The sequence below is a fragment of the Crocuta crocuta genome, unplaced genomic scaffold (genome assembly GCF_008692635.1).
Source record: "Crocuta crocuta isolate KB4526 unplaced genomic scaffold, BGI_CrCroc_1.0 scaffold20, whole genome shotgun sequence".
Lineage (NCBI taxonomy): Eukaryota > Metazoa > Chordata > Mammalia > Carnivora > Hyaenidae > Crocuta > Crocuta crocuta.
The window spans coordinates 4,999,084-5,008,260 of NW_027527932.1; positions in this window are offsets into that span (position 1 = coordinate 4,999,084).

The window sequence follows — 9,177 nt, forward strand, 5'->3', positions numbered from 1 at the left end:
GCCCAGGAATAAGAGAGTTCAGGGTGGTCTGCAAGTCCCATTAAGGATTTTAAATTTTACACTAAAGCAAGTTTTTGGCCTTAAAGAATTTTAAGTGAAAAGTGATGTAGTGAAGTAATACGTTAAAGATATTTCTTAATTTCCTTTGTGGAGAATGTAAGCAAAGTCAGGGGTGGGGGTGAGCTGTCAGAAAACCACTTGGAAAGCTTTGCAACATTCCAGATGTGAAATGCTAGTGATTCTTTCAAGACTGTGGCTATAGAGATGGAAAGAAGTGGGTGGATTCAAGAGAAGCTTGAGGAATGGAATCAATAGGACTTGGTGAATAAACTAGAACATACTTTAAATATGAAGAAGCCCAATGAATAGGAATTTATATACAATTTTTGGTAGGAATTGAGTAATCATTCAGTGAGAAGAATTGGTTACTAGAAAATAGAATGAAAAATTAAACGTAGGATTATTTCTTATACATTCACATTTTTAAAAAAGAGAAAGTAAATTCATTAGACATTCATTTTTACAGAATTGCTAACTATGTACAAAATATTGGTAGGACTCCACATAAGCAGTGTATTTTAAATATATTTTCAAAGACTTAACTTGTTTAAATATGTAAGAAAAAACTACTTTTTTTCAAGACTTGCAGTGTTCCCTAGAGGAGAAATAGTCCGTGTCCTACAAACTCTTGGCTTCTTAGCAGAGAAGTAAGATTCTCGAACCTGGATCAAGTGGAGTGAAATTCAGTTTCTGCACAAACCAAGAGGTTACTAACATGTTTTCCTGGCTTATCATTTTACTGATCAAGATCTCACAGAGGAAACAAGTAGTTTAAATTGAGCTTTAATGTGCAATCTGGAAGTTGTACTCAGTATTTTCATACTGACAGCCTATTTTATATTTTCTTGGAATTTAAATATTTGGTAACACTTATTAGGAACAAGATTGCTTTAAGACATTAGCAATTATTTGTTTTATAATTTCATTAAGCAAGTTTTGGGTACTCGACATCATGGATATTTACTAAACTATTTTGACTGTAAGTACGTCACTGACAGAGGATGGACTCTCTTAGACTTGAGATTCCTTTCTCAGATTCTAGAAGCGTTATCTCCTAATGTCTGTCTCTCTCTCTCTCACCTGTCTTATGTAATCTGTACCTATAAGAAAGTATGCTAGAATTTATTTTTATTCAGATATTTGAGAAATTAGGTATACATCGAAAATACATGTATTTGCACATCTATGTTGTGTCATTTTCCATTAATTTTAGAGGTAATTTCTGAGAGCAAAGGGCAGATCTCCTTTTGCTCATCTCTGTATCTCTAATACCTTGAATAACAATGGACACTAAAGGTACTCAGAAATTATTTACTGAACAGATGAGTGAAATAATAAATGAATGCAGTAAATATTTTAAAATCTTACAATAATCTGTGATGTCCTTGTTGATGGCCCCTTGGCTAATGTCTTCATCCTCTAGTTCTTCGCTGGGTACATACTTCTCTGTCTCCTCTGTTTCACTGTTTCTTATCAGAACTTGGTCTTTTAAAGGCGATCTTATATTTTCTCTCAGCTCCCCTCTTTTCATTTGAAAAATGTAGACAAAAATGAATAAATTTTAATTTCAACTTCTTCTTTGGTCCATGAAAACACTTAGTTTACAGTATTCTAATGTCTTTTGTTGCTTTAAATTTATCAGTTATTAAAAGACTTAACTCTTCACCACTATGAAATTTCCAAGCCCCCTTTAGACAATAATGATGTTTCTCCATTTTTAAATCTCTGGAAGTGACTAGATTAGTCCCTAGAACATTATTGAAGATGGAGTTTTCTCTAGTTACAGGGAGATAATGAGTCTCTAAAATATTTAAATTTACTTTAAGATATTTCATCAGACAGAGAGTAAAAATTATTTTCATTACATTAAGTTTCTCAGGGAAAGGATCACATTTATCAAAACTTTGGAGACAATAAAAGAATATTGTATATTTATACAGATAAACATACATGGTGTATTGGATCAGCTTTTATAAATTTAGATGTGTAAACACCCTAATATATTTTAGAGAATCTTAAAGCAAGATCTGCTTTGTAGAGAAGATGGAGAAAAGAGAAAATGTGCAGAAGAAGCAGGTTAAAAATGTTTTAATAGGCACAAAGAAAACAATGTACCTTTCTTTCATATTGTTAAATGTAGTCAATATAACTGTGTTTCAGGGCCATTTAGTACCGAAAAATCACCCACAAAAACGTAAAAAGTGTCTCATTAAATAGCCTGCTAGAAGGACACTTGTTTACTATATGTGCATGCTGGGTAACACGTTTTTTGCCGTTCTGCACAAGTCATTATAGGACTATAAAATCACCATATGGATTTTGGAGTTATAAATAAAAATTAGCAAGTAGGCAAACTCAGAGAAACAGAATCATAAAATAATAAAGATCAACGACACTATCTGCCCTGCAGATTTGAAAATGTTTAGTTTGAAATAACCAATGCAATTGAATTGTTTTGTACATATAATGATCTGTGCCATAGTGATTATTACTAAAAAGAAAAATAAGGATGTCTTAAACATTTTTGAAAATCAGTAAAAGGATTTTGATTGAAAATTAGTTACTGGAATAGGTAGACTGTTACTTGTAAAGTTTTGATCAAGTTCATATATTTCAGATAGGATTAAAAGTTGTTTCCTTTGAAGACTTGTTTTTAACCTTTGTGAAATGTGTTTATAACTGGGTTCACAGGAAACAGGGTTCTATCATCACAAAAAACAATGAATACAACCAGCCACTACTTTGCTAGTAGTTTTAGGAAAACACTTTGGGTTCTAAAGTCAGACAGGAAAAAAGGTTGTCCCCTAAAGTTGGGCAAAACTTCTTGATATCAGAGATCTCACCAAATACATTTTTATTGTTTTGCTTATTGAGTTTCATACAACTCTCTCTGAAAATACGTAATTATCACTTTGATTTAATTAGGTAGAAAAAATAATTTTTAGGTCAAATTTCCCTAGAGCTACATATTCTGAAAATCCTTATTATGTGCCAATAAGTAATGTTGGTGATATAAACATAGTTGAGGACTTTTTTTCTTTACACTGTGTTTGTTATCTTTTGATTAGAATACAATGGACCTATTTAAGATGCAGTTTTAGCATATACACATTATAAGTATCAGACTGCAATATACATTTAGTTGTTTGGAAAACACAGTGCAAGGATCTTATTAGTGTAAGATGATATTAACTTGGGCAACATTTACAAATGAAACTCAGTTGTGATGTTTCATGTTTTCTACTTCCTATTTCTAATTTATTTATGTGAATGTTTATTTTAATTATCTTAGTCACAGTTAAAAATAACACAAGAATGCATCAGCAAAAATGGTTGAGTAAGGAAGTCCTAAACCCTTCCCTTGATAAAAACCATGAAATGGGGTACCTCGGTGGCAGTTGGTTAAGCCAACTTTTGGTTTCAGCTCAGGTCATGATCTCACAGCTTGTGAGTTTGAGACCCACCTCAGGCTCTGCACTAACAGTGTGGAGCCTGCTTGGTATTTCTCTCCCCCTCCTTTTCTGCCCTTTGAATCGTGCGCGCTCTCTCTCTCTCTCTTTCACACACACACACAATAAATAAATAAATAAATAAATGAATGAATAAATGAATAAATGAATAAATTAATTAAAATAAACACAAGGGGTTTTTTTGTTTGTTTTTTGTTTTTTCAAAATACCATGTAAAGGGGCACTTGAGTGGTTCAGGCAATTAAGTGCCCAGCTCTTGGTTTCGGCTCAGGTCATGATCTCACAGTCATAAAATTGAGCCCCATGTTGGGCTCTGTGCTTGCCGTGGGGTCTCTTGAGATTCTCTCTTCTCCTTCTGCTCCTTTCTTACTCAGGGGCATGCATGTGCACACACACTTTCTGATTTAGGAAGGAAGGAAAGGAGGGAGGGAGGAAAAAGAAAAGAGGGGAGGGGAGGGAAAGGGAGAGGAAAAAGGAAGAGAAAAGAAAAGAGAAAAGAAAAGAAAGAAAAGAGAAGAAAAAGGGAAAGAAAAAGAAGAAGAAAAAGAAAAAGAAAAAACTGGCAAGAACTACCAGAATCAACTTATTCAGAACCCTGAAGAATAATGACAAGCCTGCAGCAAAGGAGTTAGGCCCGGAGCAAAGCCTGGTAGGAATAGTAAAAAAGCTTTAAGTTACTGTAAACTCATCTCCCACCCCCAGCTCAACTGAAGCCTGGAAATTAATAATCTGAACTCATTGTACTCGTACCATAAGAAACAGAACAAATCTGGTTTGCAAACTATTGTTAATCCATCTGTCTAGTTGGCTCCCTGTAAGACCCAGTAAAAAGGCTTGTCTTTAGCTCCCCTAACTGGAACTGTCCTTTGCTGTGCTGCCACCCAGGGGCATTTCTTGCAAACATTTACAGGGAAATGCTTTGTTGCTGCCGTCTGAGACCATGGGTAACTGCTGGGCAAACCACGACCAACCAAAATCCCGAGTGGGAAGCTGAGACATGAGATACTGTGGAACTAAGTGCCTTGAACAGCCCTGATCTGATTCCGGGGACGTAAATCCACATGCATTCCCAAAGTGCCACGTATGATCAGCAAGGATCTGAGCGAGAAGTCCCTAGCTTTCACTTCTAGCTGACCTTGGAACACTGGTCAAGCAGGAGTGAAGGGAAAGAGAGTTGAAAACTTCTTGACTGAGTGTTAGTGGCAAGCCCCAGCAAAACGGAGCCCATCAGCAAAGACTAGGAATTCCTCGTGGTTCCAGGCATTTAAGAGAATCTCTGTCCTATCCCTGGTGTTCCACTGAAGTAATGGAGCAAAGACATCTGTGTCCACAAATAGCAAAAACAGCAGATTTTATGGAATGAATTCAGAAAGGTCACAAATAATTACCACAACAAACAACAACAAACCTCGAGGAGCAAGGGCAGTGGAGATTTCTTATTTCCAGAGCTGCTATATAACAATGTAAAAACTTCCATATTTCTGCAATAACTTACAAACACACAAAGAAGCTAGAAATTACAGTCTATGCATTGGAAAAATCATGAGCAATAGAAATTGTTTCTGAGGAAGCACAGATATTGGATTTACTCAACAAAGGCCCTGATCAGTTCTTTTAAATAAGATTTTCTTTAATTTTTTAATGTTTACTTTTTGGGGGAGGGGTGGGGAGAGATATAGCATGAACAAGGGAGGGGCAGAGAGAGAGGGAAACACAGAGCCAGAAGCAGCTCCAGGCTCCGAGCTGTCAGCACAGAGGCCAACACGGGTCTCAGACTCACAAACTGTAAGATCATGACCTGAGCTGAAGTCGGAGGCTTAACTGACTGAGCCACCCAGGCATGCCAGTTCTTTTAAATATGTTTAAAGAATAAAGGCAGACCATTTTAAGTTTAAAGGACTAAAGCAAAACAAGAAAATAATGTTTCAGCAAATAGAGGATATTAACAAAGAGCTAGAAATTATTAAAGTTAATCATGTAGAAATTCTGAAGTTAAAATACAGTAACTGAGTGGTGTCTGAGTGGCTCAGTCTGTTAAGCATCCAATTTTGGCTCAGGTCATGATCTCAAGTTTTGTGACTTCAAGCCCCACATTGGGTGCTGTGCTGACACCTCAGAGCAGCCCGCTCCAGATTCTGTCTCCCTCTCTCACTGCCCCTCCCCAACTCTCATTCTGTCTCTCTCTTTCTCTCCCTCACAAAAATAAATAAACATGAATTTTTCAAAAAATTTTGTTGTTGTTGTTTCAAGAGGGAGAGTGTGAGCGAGGGAGGGACAGAGGATCCGAAGCGGGCTTTGCATTGATACCAGTGAGCCAGACATGGGACTTGAACTCACAAACTGCGGGATCATGACCTGAGCCAACGTCAGCCGCTCACCCGACTGAGACACCTAGGTGCCCCTAAAAAAATTTTTTTAAAGTACAATAACAAATGAAAAATTCACAGGAGAGCTCAACAACAGCTTTTATCTGGCAAAAGAAAGAAATTAGTGGACTTGAAAATAGGCCAATTGAAATTATTCAACTTGAAGAGCTTAAAAAAACAAAATGAAAAATTAACAAAGTCTAAGCAGCCTATGGGCCAGCATAAGCATAACAGGCATCCCTGAAGGAGAAGACAGAGAAAAGATCTAAGGACAATTTGAGGAAATAATGGCTAAAACATTACCAACTTTGATGGAAAAAAAATTTATAAATATCTAAAAAAGCTCAGTGAACTCCAAGCAAGATAAACTCAAAGAGAAAGAGACCAAGATAATTATAATCAACTATCAAAAACCAAGAACAAGAGAGAAGGTTGAAATCAACAAAAGAGAATGAACTCCTCACATGCAAAGGATGCTCAATAAGATTAACAGTTGGTTTTTCATGAGGGATCATGGAAGCCAGCGATAGTGGGATGATATATTCAAATTGCTGGAAAAAGAAAAAAAAAATCTTCCTCTTCTGTTTTTTTGGTATAGTTTGAGAAGAATGTTGTTAATTGTTCTTTGAAGGTTTAATAGAATTTACCTATAAAGCCATCTGGTCCTGGAATTTTTTTCTTGGGAGTCGTTTAATTTCATTCCTGGCAATGGTCTGTTTAAATTTTCCATAACTTTTTGACTCAGTTTTGGAATGTGATATGTTTCTAGGAATTCATTCATTTATTCTAGGTTGTTCTAGGTTGTCCAATTTACTGGTATATAATTTTTCATATTATCTTATAATTATTTGTATTTCTGTGTTGTTGGTTGTTATTTCTCCTCCTTCATTTCTTATTTACTTGAGTCCTCTCTCCCTCTCTTTCTCACTTTCTCTCTCTCTCTCTCTCTCTCTCTCGATTAGTCTGGCTAAAGTTTTATCAATTTTGTGAATCTTTTAAAAAAACAGCTCTCAGGTTTATTGGGGTTTTTAGTCTTCATTTCATTTATTTTTGCTCTGATCTTTAGTATTTTTCTCCTTCTACTGGTTTTTGGCTTTGTTTATTTTTCATTTTCTAGCTTCTTTACGAGTAAGGTTGTGTTGTTATTTGAGGTTTTTCTTGCTTTTTGAGGTAGGCCTATATTGCTATAATCTTCCCTCTTAGAACACCTTTTACTGCATTCCAAAGATTTTGAACCATTTTGTTTCATTTTCATTTGTCTCCGTTTTTTTTATTTCCTCTTTAATTTTTTGGGTAACCTATTCATTGTTTAGTAGCATGTTATTTAGCCCCCATATATTTGTGTTCTTTGAGATTATTTTTTCCCTTTGAATGATTTCTAGTTTCATACTATTGTTATTGGAAAACATGTGTGATACACTTTCAGTGTTTTTGACTTTGCTGAGACTTGTTGTATAGCCTAGCATATAAGCTATACTAGAGACTGTTCCATGTACACTTGAGAATAATGCATATTCCACTGTTTTGGGATGGAGTGTTCTGAATACAGGTCCATTTGTTCCAATGTGTCATTCAAAGCCACTGTTTTCTTGTTGATTTTGTCTGGATGTTATATCCTTTGATGTAAGGATGGTGTTAAATTCTCCTACCATCAATTTCTTGCTATTGATAGTTGCTTTATGTACTTGGGTATTCCCATATTGAGTGCATAAATATTAACAATTACTATATTTTACTGTTGGACTGTTCCCTTTATTATTACGTAGTGTCCTTTTTTTTTTTCTTGTTACAGCCTTTGTTTTCAAATCTGCTTTGTCCAATATAAGTCCTGCCACCCTAGCCTCTTTTCGCTTCCCTTTACCTGGTAAATGTTCCATCCCTTTACTTTCAATCTGCATGTGTCTTTAGGTGTGAAGTGAGTTTTTTGTAGGAAGCAAGAAGATGGGTCTTGCTTTGTACCCATTCAGTCACCCTGGGTCCTTTGATTGGAGCAGCTAGTCCATTTACTTTCAAAAACACCACATATTTTATGATTCCATTTATATGTAATGTCCAGAATAGGTGAATCCAAAAGACAGGAAGCAGATTTGTGATTTCAGGGGTAGGCTAACGGGGAATGAGGAGTAACTACTCAATGGGTATGGGTTTCCATTTGGGATGATAAAGTAAATTCTAGAACTAGGTGGTGATGATCGCACAACATTCCAAATGCACTTCATGCCATTGAATTGAAGTTTAACCACTGTAAAATGGTTAAAAAGGTAAATTACATGTTTTATCTATTTTACTACAATTTTTTAAAAATAATTCTCAAGAAGAAATTTAAAAAACCATTAAAAATGGGCAAAGAATCTGACTAGACATTTCTCCAAAGAAGATACACAAAGGGCTGAAAAGCACGTGAAGGATTCCCAACATCGTTAGCGATTAGGGAGCTCCAAATCAAAGCCACAGTGAGAAACCACTTTACGTCCACTAGAACGGCTCTAATGAAAATGGGGGAAAGATGGATAACAGGTGTTGTCGAGGACTGGGGGGATTGGGCCCTTGTGTGCTAACCGCCGTGCACAGTGGTAGTGTCTGTGGGGGAGTGTGGCTGCTCCTCCGGCAGTTTGAATTACCACATGGACCAGCATTTCCACCACTATATATGTAATCAAGAGAACTGAAATCATACGTCCACACAAAAAGTTATACACGAATGTTCCTGGTAGCATTATTTGTAACAGCCAAAAAGTGCAAACAAACCCAACTGTTCTCAACTGTTGGATGAATAAATAAAATATGGTATATCCACACAATGGAATGTCATTTGGCTCTAAAAAGAAATGCATTATGGGGCGCCTGGGTGGCTCAGTTAGTTAAGTGTCCAACTCTTGGTTTCAGCTCAGGTCGTGATCTCACAGTTTCATGGGTTTGAGCCCCACAGCAGGTTCAGCACTGACAGCACAGAGCCAGCCTGAGATTCTCTCCCTCTCTCCCTCTTCCACTCACACCCTGTTTCTCTCCCTCTCCCAGGAAGGAAGGAAGGAAGGGAGGAAGGAAGGGAGGAAGGAAGGAAGGGACTGTTTCCCGCTATATAACATGGATGAACCTTGAAAACATGCTAAGTGAAAGAAGCTAGATGCATAGGCTACATATTCTGTGATTTTGTTTATATGAATTATCCAGAAAGCCAATTGATGGTTGCCAGGGGCTGGGGAGAGGGAAGAATGGGGAGTAATTAATGGGTATGAAGTTTCCTTTTGAGGTGATGAAAAAGTTTCAGAACTAGATAGTGG